Source organism: Triticum aestivum, chromosome 7D (assembly GCF_018294505.1).
Source record: "Triticum aestivum cultivar Chinese Spring chromosome 7D, IWGSC CS RefSeq v2.1, whole genome shotgun sequence".
In the NCBI taxonomy this organism is placed as follows: Eukaryota; Viridiplantae; Streptophyta; class Magnoliopsida; order Poales; family Poaceae; genus Triticum; species Triticum aestivum.
The window spans coordinates 438,064,945-438,077,693 of NC_057814.1; positions in this window are offsets into that span (position 1 = coordinate 438,064,945).

Consider the following 12,749-nt stretch of genomic DNA (forward strand, 5'->3'; position numbering starts at 1 on the left):
TTGGGTGCTAGTGTTTCTACAATTCCGAAATCTTTATGTTATGTGCTTCGTCTTACCAATCTTGAAGAGTGTTCTTTGAATTTGCACTTGGCGGATTCTACTATTAAAAAGCCTATGGGAAGAATTTATGATGTTCTTATTCTTGCAAATAGAAATTATGTGCCCATAGATTTTATTGTTCTTGATATTGATTGCAATCCGTCTTGTCCAATTATTCTTGGTAGACCATTTTTACGCACTATCGGTGCCGTGATTGATATGAAAGAAGGCAATATTAAGTTCCAATTTCCTTTGAGGAAGGGTATGGAACACTTTCCTAGAAAAAAAATCAGGCCACCTTATGAATCAATCATGAGGGAATCTTATGGATCTCGAACCAAAGATGACAATACTTAGATCCTTGCCTTATGCCTAGCTAAGGGCGTAAAACTATAGCGCTTGTTGGGAGGCAACCCAATGAATAAAATTTATTTTTGCTTTTTGCTTTCTGTTCTTGTGTGTTTGCACAATCATGCCTCTCGTATGATTGTGTTTTTTGTGTTTTAATTAGTGTTTGTGCCAAGTAAAGCCTTTAGGATCTTCTTGGGTGATAGTTGTTTGATCTTGCTAAAAAATCACCAGAAACCTTCTTGCAGTAGATCAATATACAAATCACCCTGGTCATCCTAATTTTTCAGAATTTGTGGAGTTACAGAAGTATTCGGAAGTGTCAGATTGCTACAGACTGTTCTGTTTTGATAGATTCTATTTTCTTTGTGTTGTGTGCTTATTTTGATGGCTCTATGGTTTTCTTTGATGAGGTTTTGCCATAGAAAAGTTGGAATACAGTAGATATAATGCAAAAACAAAATATGAATTGGTTTGATACCACACTTATAGTAGTGGTTTGCTTTCTTTTACTAACGGATCTCATGAAGATTTTGTTGAGTTTTGTGTGATTGAAGTTCTCAAGTTTTGGGTTATCTTACGATGGATGAAAGAAGGATAGAAGAGCCTAAGCTTGGGGATGCCCTGGCATCCCAAGCTATTATCCAATAATGAGCAGCCAACTAAGATTGGGGATGCCCCCGAGTGGCATCCCCTCTTTCTTCTAACGATTATCGGTATTTTACTTGAAGGTATATTTTTACCCGTCACATGATATGTGTTTTGCTTGGAGCATCTTGTATGATATGAGTCTTTGCTTGTTTTATTTTGTGTTTTAAGTCATCAATCTTTGCTGGACACACCTATTTGAGAGAACCAAAATTATGTCATGACTTGTTAGAATTGCTCTCTATGCTTCACTTAAATCTTTTATGAGCTAGGACTTGCTCTAGTGCTTCACTTATATATTTTTGAGCACGGTGTGCTTAGTTATTTTTGAAGAAATTCTCTCTTGCTTCACTTAGATTTATTTGGGAGTTAGTAGAATTTGAAAGAAATTCTCTCTTGCTTCACTTAAATTATTTTGAGAGAAAGAAAATTTGTTATGCTCATGATCTTCACTTATATTTGTTTGAGCTTATGAAAAGCAACACATGAAAATTAGTCCCAAAGTGACAGATATCCAAGACGGATAAAGTAAAAAATGTCATGAAGATCATTGGACAAAATAAACTGGATTCTTACTAATAGTTTTGAGGTATGATGATGTGATATGTGAGTTGTGTTGATGAGTGATTATGCTTTAGTAAGAATATTGGTGTTAAGGTTTGTGATTCCCTATGCATGCACGAAAGTCAATAGTCATGCAATGAAATTATATCCTACTTGTGGTGCATTATTCAGTGTTAATTATGCTTAATGCTTGCTTATGAGATTATTCGTTTCTTGGTTGGTCGCTTCTCAATCTTTTTGCTAGCCTTCATTTTGCACCAAGTATGACCTCTACTTGTGCATCCAAAATCCTTTAAACCAGTTTTGCCATATGAGTCCACTATACCTACCTATATGCGGTATTCTTTTGCCGTTCTAAGCAAATTTGCATGAGCCATCTCTAATTTTCTAAATAAACTTCTCTTTTGTGTGTTTGTTTCGCTCGCGGAACGATAACAGGTGGCTAATATTTTCCATGCTGGATGTGTTATTCTCACGATGAGTGTTTATTCACTTGTCATTGCACGAGAGTAAGGCAAATGTTTTAGGGATGCCCAGTCCCAAAATACAAAAATGAATTTACTTTATGTTGTCAAATAATAAATTCCTTGGAAAGTGTTGGTATGGAAGGCACCCGTGGATACGGTTAGCCACGGAAAGTGAAAGTATGGTGGAAAAAGGAATAAACTATATTTTCTGTTTGGGAACCGCCTATGGCATATCTAGCATGGAAAGTGTTCGGAAATCTAAGTCGTTTTCGTTGGTGGGATGGATACACCTCCCAAAAAAATTTTATCTCTAATTTTTTCGCTTTGAGCTCTGGCACCTCTACAAATCCCTACTTCCATCTGCGAAGGGCCTTTCTTTTACTTTATGCAATTTTTATTTTTGAATTTGAGTCTCCATCTTCTCTTACAAAAGCACCAACTAAGAGGCAATATGATCATACTTGACTATTGGGTGTAGCTAATATGCGAATGTGCTTCATGAATGGATCAATGTTTGAGCATGATGGGCTAGAGATAACTTATTTTAGCGTCGATATTTTGAAAGACATGGTTGCTTGTTGATATGCTTGAGTATCTAAATTATTATGTCAAAACTAGACTATTGTTTTGAATCACATAAAAGTCCAAATGTCCATGTTATAAAGAAAAGAATATGTTATGACTTGATAAACAGCACTCCACATCAAAAATTCTGTTTTTATCACTTACCTACTCGAGGACGAGCAGGAGTTAAGCTTGGGGATGTTGATACGTCTCCAACGTATCTATAATTTTTTATTGTTCCATGTTGTTTTATTATCAATCTTGGATGTTTTATAATCATTATATATTCATTTTACATCATTTTTTGGTACTAAACTATTGACATAGTGCCAAGTGCCAGTTGCTATTTTTTCCATGTTTTTTACATCGCAGGAAATTAATATCACACAGAGTCCAAATGCCCCGAATCTTTACGGAGAATTTTTATGGGCCAGAAGGAACACAACGGGCCCTGGTTGCACCTGGGGGGAGTCCCGAGGAGGGGACAACCCACCAGGGCACGCAAGGAGGCCCATGCACGCCTTGGTGGGTTGTGCCCACCTCGGGTACCACCCCCCCGGACTGCCTCCTTGCTCTATAAATACCCCAATATTCCAGAAACCCTAGGGGAGTCGACGAAATATTCATCCAGCCGCCACAAACGACCCGATCCAATCTCGGATGGGGTTCACCACCTCCATTGGTGCCTCTCCGATGATGCGCCAGTAGTTCTTTGTAGACCTCCGGGTCCGTAGTTAGTAGCTAGATGGCTTCCTCTCTCTCGCTGAATTCTCAATAGAATGGTCTCTTGGAGATCCATATGATGTAACTCTTTTTGCGGTGTGTTTGTTGGGAACTGATGAACTTTGAGTTTATGATGAGTCATATCTTTTTATATCCATGAAAGTTATTTGAGTTTCTTTGATCTCTTATATGCATGATCTCTTATAGCCTCGTATTTCTTCTCCGATCTTTGGGTTTTGTTTGGCCAACTTGATCTATTTATCTTGCAATGGGAAGAGGTGCCCGGTAGTGGGTTCGATCTTACAGTGCTTGATCCTAGTGACAGAATGGGAAACGACATGTATGTATCATTCCTATTAAGGATAAAACGATGGGGTCTATCTCTACATAGATAGATCTTTTCTACATCATGTCATCTTTATTAATGCATTACTCCGTTTTCCCATGAACTTAATACACTAGATGCATGCTGGATAGCGGTCGATGTGTGGAGTAATAGTAGTAGATGGAGGCAGGAGTCGGTCTACTAATCTTGGACGTGATGCCTATGTACTGATCATTCCCTGGATATCATCATAATTATTTGACGTTCTATGAATTTCCCAACAGTAATTCGGTTACCCACCGTTTGCTATTTTTCTCAAGAGAAACCACTAGTGAAACCTACGGCCCCGGGTCTTCTTTCTCATATATTTGCTTTGCGATCTACTTTTCCTTTGCATTTTTATTCAGATCTATTAAACCAAAAATACAAAAATACTTTGCTGCACTTTATTTTATCCGCGATCTATTATTTCAATCTATTACATCTTTCTCTCGTCATCACGCAATTTCTGGCATCGTTACCCGAAAGGGATTGACAACCCCTTTAACACGTCGGGGTGCGAGTATTTGTTATTTGTGTGTTGGAGCTGTTTACGTTGTATTGCTTGGTTCTCCTACTGGTTCGATAACCTTGGTTTCATCACTGAGGGAAATACCTATCGTCGATGTGTTGCATCATCCCTTCCTCTTTGGGGATATACCGACATACTCCTAGCAGACAGGAACTTTTCTGGCGCCATAGACAGGGAGCAGTCACCTCCCGTGGCCTGTCTCCTCTTCTCCACCATGGCCCATGAGGCCCATTAACTTTCCCGGGGGGTTTCGATAACCTCCCTGTACTCCGAAAAATCCCCGATCTTCTTCATAACCATTCCGGTGTCCGTATATAACCTTCCAATATTTGAATCTTTGCCTCTTGACCATTTCGAGACTCCTCGTCATGTCCGTGATCTCATCCGGGACTCCGAACAACCTTCGGTCACCAAAACACATAACCCATAATACAAATCTTCATCGAACATTAATGTTGCGGACCCTACGGATTCGAGAACTATGTAGACATGACCGAGACTCATATCCAGTCAATAAAAAATAGCGGAACCTAGATGGTCATATTGGCTCCTGCATATTCTACGATGATCTTTATTGGTCAGACCGCATAACAACATATGTCATTCCCTTTTTTATATGTATGTTACTTGCCCGAGATTCGATCGTCGGTATCATCATACCTAGTTCAATCTCGTTACCGCAAGTCTCTTTACTTGTTCCGTAATGCATCATCCTGCAACTAACTCATTAGTCACAATGCTTGCAAGGCTTATAGTGATGTGCATTACCGAGAGGGCCCAGAGATACCTCTCCGATACACGGAGTGAAAAATCCTAATCTTGATCTATGCCAACCCCAGAAACACCTTCGGAGACACCTGTAGAGCATCTTTATAATCACCCAGTTACGTTGTGACGTTTGATAGCACACAAGGTGTTCCTCCGGAATTCGGGAGTTGCATAATCTCATAGTCAAAGGAACATGTATAAGTCATGAAGAAAGCAATAGTAATAAAACTAAACGATCATTATGCTAAGCTAATGGATGGGTCTTGTCCATCACATCATTCTCTAATGATGTGATCCTGTTCATCAAATGACAACGCATGTCTATGGTCAGGAAACTTAACCATCTTTGATTAACGAGCTAGTCAAGTAGAGGCTAGGGACACTCTGTTTTGTCTATGTATTCACACATGTACTAAGTTTACGGTTAATACAATTCTAGCATGAATAATAAACATTTATCATGATATAAGGAAATATAAATAACAACTTTATTATTGCCTCTAGGGCATATTTCCTTCAGTCTCCCACTTGCACTAGAGTCAATAATCTAGATTACATTGTAATGATTCTAACACCCATGGAGTCTTGGTGTTGATCATGTTTTGCTCGTGGAAGAGGCTTAGTCAATGGGTCTGCAACATTCAGATCCGTATGTATTTTGCAAATCTCTATGTCTCCCTCCTTGACTTGATCGTGGATGGAATTGAAGCATCTCTTGATGTGATTGGTTCTCTTGTGAAATTTGGATTCCTTCGCCAAGGCAATTGCTCCAGTATTTTCACAAAAGATTTTCATTAGACCCGATGCACTAGGTATTACACCTAGATTGGATATGAACTCCATCATCCAGACTCCTTCATTTGCTACTTCTGAAGCAGCTATGTACTCCGCTTCACACATAGATCCGCCACGACGCTCTGCTTGGAACTGCACCAACTGACAGCTCCACCATTCAATATAAATACGTACCGGTTTGTGACTTAGAGTCATCCGGATCAGTGTCAAAGCTTGCATCTACGTAACCATTTACGACAAGCTCTTTGTCACCTCCATAAACGAGAAACATATCCTTAGTCCTTTTTAGGTATTTCAGGAGGTTCTTGACCGCTGTCCAGTGATACACTCCTGGATTACTTTGGCACCTCCCTGCTAAACTTATAGCAAGGCACACATCAGGTCTGGTACACAGCATTGCATACATGATAGAACCTATGGTTGAGGCATAGGGAATGACTTTCATTTTCTCTCTATCTTCTGCAATGGTCGGGGCATTGAGTCTGATCAATTCACACCATGTAACACAGGCAAGAACCCTTTCTTTGACTGATCCATTTTGAACTTCTTCAAAACTTTATCAAGGTATGTGCTTTGTGAAAGTCAAATTAAGCATCTGATCTATATCTATAGATCTTGATGCCCAATATATAAGCAGCTTCACCGAGGTCTTTCATTGAAAAATTCTTATTCAAGTATCCTTTTATGCTATCCAGAAATTCTATATCATTTCCGATCAACAATATGTCATCCACATATAATATCAGAAATGCCACAGAGCTCCCACTCACTTTCTTGTAAATACAGGCTTCTCCAAAAGTCTGTATAAAACCATATGCTTTGATCACACTATCAAAGCGTATATTCCAACTCCGAGATGCTTGCACCAGTCCATAAATGGATCGCTGGAGCTTGCACACTTTGTTAGCACCTTTAGGATCGACAAAACCTTCTGGTTGCATCATATACAACTCTTCTTTAAGATATCCATTAAGGAATGCAGTTTTAACATCCATTTGCCAAATTTCATAATCATAAAATGCGGCAATTGCTTACATGATTCAGACAGACTTAAGCATCGCTACGGGTGAGAAGGCTCATCGTAGTCAACTCCTTGAACTTGTCGAAAACCTTTTGCAACAAGTCAAGCTTTGTAGACAGTAACATTACTGTCAGCGTCAGTCTTCTTCTTGAAGATCCATTTATTCTCTATGGCTTGTCGATCATCGGGCAAGTCAACCAAAGTCCGCACTTTGTTCTCATATATGGATCCCATCCCAGATTTCATGGCCTCAAGCCATTTCACGGAATCTGGTCTCATCATCACTTCCACATAGTTCGTAGGTTCGTCATGGTCTAGTAACATGACTTCCAGAACAGCATTACCGTACCACTCTGGTGCGGAACGTACTCTAGTTGACCTACGAGGTTTGGTAGTAACTTGATCTGAAGTTTCATGATCATTATCATTAGCTTCCTCACTAATTGGTGTAGGAATCAATGGAACTGATTTCTGTGATGAACTACTTTCCAATTCGGTTGAAGGTACAATTACCTCATCAAGTTATACTTTCCTCCCACTCACTTCTTTCGAGAGAAACTCCTTCTCTAGAAAGGATCCATTCTTAGCAATGAATATCTTGCCTTCGGATCTGTGATAGAAGGTGTAGCCAACAGTCTCCTTTGGGTATCCTATGAAGCCGCATTTTTCTGATATGGGTTCGAGCTTATCAGGTTGAAGCTTTTTCACATAAGCATAGCAGCCCCAAACTTTAAGAAATGACAACTTAGGTTTCTTGCCAAACCACAGTTCATATGGTGTCGTCTCAACAGATTTAGATGGTGCCCTATTTAACGTGAATGCAGTCGTCTCTAAAGCATAACCCCAAAATGATAGTGGTAAATCGGTAAGAGACATCATAGATCGCACCATATCTAATAAAGTATGATTACGACGTTCGGACACACCATTACGCTGTGGTGTTCCAGGTGGCGTGAGTCGCAAAACTATTCCACATTGCTTAAAATGAAGACCGAACTCATAACTCAAATATTCACCTCCACGATCAGATCGTAGAAACTTTATTTTCTTGTTACGATGATTTTCTACTTCACTCTAAAATTCTTTGAACTTTTCAAATGTTTCAGACTTATGTTTCATTAAGGAGATATACCCATATCTGCTCAAATCATCTGTGAAGGTCAGAAAATAACGATGCCCGCCGCAAGCCTCAACACTCATTGGACCGCATACATCAGTATGTATTATTTCCAATAAGTCAGTTGCTCGCTCCATTGTTCCAGAGAACGGAGTCTTTAGTCATCTTGCCCATGAGGCATGGTTCACAAGCATCAAGTCATTCATAATCAAGTGATTCCAAAAGCCCATCAGCATGGAGTTTCTTCATGCGCTTTACACCAATATGACCTAAACGGCAGTGCCACAAATAAGTTGCACTATCATTATTAACTTTCCATATTTGGCTTCAATATTATGAATATGTGTATCACTACAATCGAGATTCAACAAAAATAGACCACTCATCAAGGGTGCCTGACCATAAAAGATATTACTCATATAAATAGAATAACCATTATTCTCTGATTTAAATGAATAGCCGTCTCGCATCAAACAAGATCCAGATATAATGTTCGTGCTCAACAATGGCACGAAATAACAATTATTCAGATCTAAAACTAATCCCGAAGGTAGATGTAGAGGTAGCATGCCGACGGCGATTACATCGACTTTGGAACCATTTCCCACATGCATCGTCACCTCGTCCTTAGCCAATCTTCATTTAATCCATAGCCCCTCTTTCGAGTTGCAAATATGAGCAACAGAACCAGTATCAAATACCCAGGTGCTAATACGAGCATTACTAAGGTACACATCAATAACATGTATATCAAATATACCTTTCACTTTAACATCCTTCCTATCCGCCAAATACTTGGGGCAGTTCCGCTTCTAGTGAGCAGTCCCTTTGCAGTAGAAGCACTCAGTTTCAGGCTTAGGTCCAGACTTGGGCATCTTCCCGGGAGCAGCAACTTGCTTGTCGTTCTTCTTGAAGTTCCCCTTCTTCCCTTTGCCCTTTTTCTTGAAACTAGTGGTCTTGTTAACCATCAACACTTGATGCTCCTTGATTTCGACCTCCGCAACCTTTAGCATCGCAAAGAGCTCGAGAATTGTCTTATCCATCCCTTGCATATTATAGTTCATCATGAAGCTTTTATAGCTTGGTGGCAGTGATTGAAGAACTCTGTCAATGACAGTATCATCAGGAAGATTAACTCCCAGCTGAGTCAAGTGGTTGTGTAACCCAGACATTCTAAGTATATGTTCACTGATAGAACTGTTCTCCTCCATCTTGCAGCTATAGAACTTATTGGAGACTTCATATCTCTCAATTCGGGCATTTGCTTGAAATATTAACTTCAACTCCTGGAACATCTCATATGCTCCATAACGTTCAAAACGTCTTTGAAGTCCCGATTCTAAGCCGTAAAGCATGGCACACTGAACTATCAAGTAGTCATCAGCTTGGCTCTGCCAGACATTCATAACATCCGGAGTTGCTCCTGCAGCGGGTCTTGCACCTAGCGGTGCTTCCAGGATGTAATGAGGATAATCCTCAAGTTACGGACCCAGTCCGTGTAGTTGCTACCATCATTTTTCAACTTAGCTTTCTCTAGGAACGCATTAAAATTCAAGGGAACAGTAGCATGGGCCATTGATCTACAACAACATAGATATGCAAAAAACTATCAGGTACTGAATTCATGATAAATTAAAGTCCAATTAATCATATTACTTAAGAACTCCCACTTAGATAGACATCCCTCTAGTCATCTAAATGATCACGTGATCCATATCAACTAAACCATGTCCGATCATCACGTGAGATGGAGTAGTTTTCAATGGTGAACATCTCTATGTTGATCATATCGACTATATGATTCACGTTTGACCTTTCGGTCTCAGTGTTCCGAGGCCATATCAGCATATGCTAGGTTCGTCAAGTTTAACCCCTAGTATTCTGCATGTGCAAAACTGGCTTGCACCCGTTGTATGTGAACGTATAGCTTATCACACACGATCATCACGTGGTGTCTCGGCACGACGAACTATAGCAACGGTGCATACTCAGGGAGAACACTTATACCTTGAAATTTACTGAGGGGTCATCTTATAATGCTACCGCCATACTAGGCAAAATAACATGCATAAAGGATAAACATCACATGCAAAAAAACTATGTGACATGATATGGCCATCATCATCTTGTGCCTCTGATCTCCATCTCCAAAGCACCGTCATGATCTCCATCGTCACCGGCTTGACACCTTGATCTCCATCGTAGCGTCGTTCTCGTCTCGCCAACTATTGCTTCCACGACTATCGCTACTGCTTAGTGATGAAGTAAAGCAATTACATGGCAATTGCATTTCATACAATAAAGCGACAACCATAAGGCTTCTGTCAGTTGCCGATAACTTTTACAAAACATGATCATCTCATACAACAATTTATATCTCATCGCGTCTTGACCATATCACATCACAACATGCCCCACAAAAACAAGTTAGATGTTCTCTACTTTGTTGTTGCAAGTTTTATGTGGCTGCTACGGGCTTCTAGTAAGAACCATTCTTACCTACGCATCAAAACCACAACGATTTTTCATCAAGTGTGATGTTTTAACCTTCAACAAGGACCGCACGTAGTCAAACTCGATTCAACTAAAGTTGGAGAAACAGACACCCACCAGCCACCTGTGTGCAAAGCACGTCGATAGAACCAGTCTCATGAACGCGGTCATGTAATGTCGGTCCGGGCCGCTTCATCCAACAATACCGCTGAATCAAAGTAAGACGTTGGTGGTAAGCAGTATGACTATTATCGCCCACAAATCTTTGTGTTCTACTCGTGCATATCATCTACGCATAGACCTGGCTCGGATGCCACTGTTGGCCAACGTAGCATGCAATTTCAAAAAAATTCCAACGATCACGCAAGATCTATCAAGGAGATGCATAGCAATGAGAGGGGGAGAGTGTGTCCACGTACCCTCGTAGACCAAAAGCGGAAGCATTTAGTTAATTAACACGGTTGATGTAGTCGAACGTCTTCATGATCCAACCGATCCAAGCACCGAACGTACGGCACCTCCGTGTTCAGCAAACGTTCAGCTCGATGACGTCCCTCGAGCTCTTGATCCAGTAGAGCGTCCAGGGAGAGTTCTGTCAGCACGACGGTGTGGTGACAGTGTTGGTGATGTGATCCGTGTAGGGCTTCACCTAACCACTACAACACTATGACCGGAGGAGTAAACTGTGGAGGGGGGCACCGCACACGGCTAAGAGAAATATTTGTGTGTCTTTGGGGTGCCCCACGCCCCCGTTTATAAAGGAGGGGAGGAGGAGGCCGGCGGCCTAGGAGGGGCGCACCAAGGGGGGTGTCCTACTTGCACTCCCAGTCCAAGTAGGATTCGCCCTCCCCCCTTCCTTCCAATGGAGAGGGGAAAGGGGAAAGAGGGGAGAAGGAGAAGGAAAGGGGGGGCCGCGCCCCCACCCCTTGCCCAATTCGGTTTGGGCAAGGGGGAGGCACGCACCACCTCCCGTGGACTGCCTCCTCTTCTCCACCATGGTCCATGAGGCCCATTAACTTTCCCGGGGGGTTCCAGTAAACTCCCGGTACTCCAAAAAATCCCCGATCTTCTTCAGAACCATTCCGGTGTCCGTATATAACCTTCGATATATGAATCTTTACCTCTCGACCATTTCGAGACTCCTCGTCATGTCCGTGATCTCATCCGAGGGGCCGAACAAACTTCGGTCAAAAAACATATTACTCATAATGAAATCGTCATCCAACGTTAAGCGTGCGGACCCTACGAGTTCGAGAACTATGTAGACATGACCGAGACTCATCTCCGGTCAATAACCAATAGCGGAACCTCGATGCTCATATTGGCTCCTACATATTCTATGAAGATCTTTATCGGCCAAACCGCATAACAACATACGTCATTCCCTTTGTCATCGGTATGTTAGTTGCCCGAGATTCAATCGTCGGTATCATCATACCTAGTTCAATCTCGTTACCGGCAAGTCTCTTTACTCGTCCCGTAATGCATCATCCCGCAACTAACTCATTATTCACATTGCTTGCAAGGCTTATAGTGATGTGCATTACCGAGAGGGCCCAAAGATACCTCTCCGATACACGGAGTGCCAAATCCTAATCTTGTTCTATGCCAACCCCACAAACACCTTCGGAGACACCTGTAGAGCATATTCATAATCACCTAGTTACATTGTGACGTCTGATAGCACACAAGGTGCTACTCTGGTATTCGGGAGTTGCGTAATCTCATAGTCAAAGGAATATGTTGTCGGGGGAAATCGACACCTATGGAATCACTGGGATCCCTTCTACAGTTGGCGGGCGCGAGGTTGTGCAAAGAGCGGGTCTGACAGGAAGCACGCGGATCGTTTACCCAGGTTCGGGCCGCGAGGATGCGTAAAACCCTAGTCCTGCTTTGGTGGATGTATTGAGTGTTCTTGTGTTCTTGAGCTAGCTACGGGGTGTAATCTGCCCAAAAGATCCGAATCCTTCTCCCGGTCACCTCAGGCCTCCTTTTATAGGAAAAAGGGGTTGCCATAGTGGCAGACAGGAGGTGGAAAGGTCTACAGTGGATGAGTCTATCCTCTGGCACCGTCGGCAAGCGCATTTAATGCGCTGCCAACGTGCCTCTCTCGCTTTATCGGGGATGGCAAGGAAGCACGTCCCAGCTATCGCCGCCCCGCCTGGCTTCAACACGTGTCCGAGCTGACGAGGCGTCGTGGTGCCACGTTGGCTGGCTGCTGGCCTGGTGCGGTGGTGGAGCCTTCACGAAGATCTGCATGCCATCATTCAGGTGCTTGCTGGGTCGGTGTAGAGGCCGACCGTCGC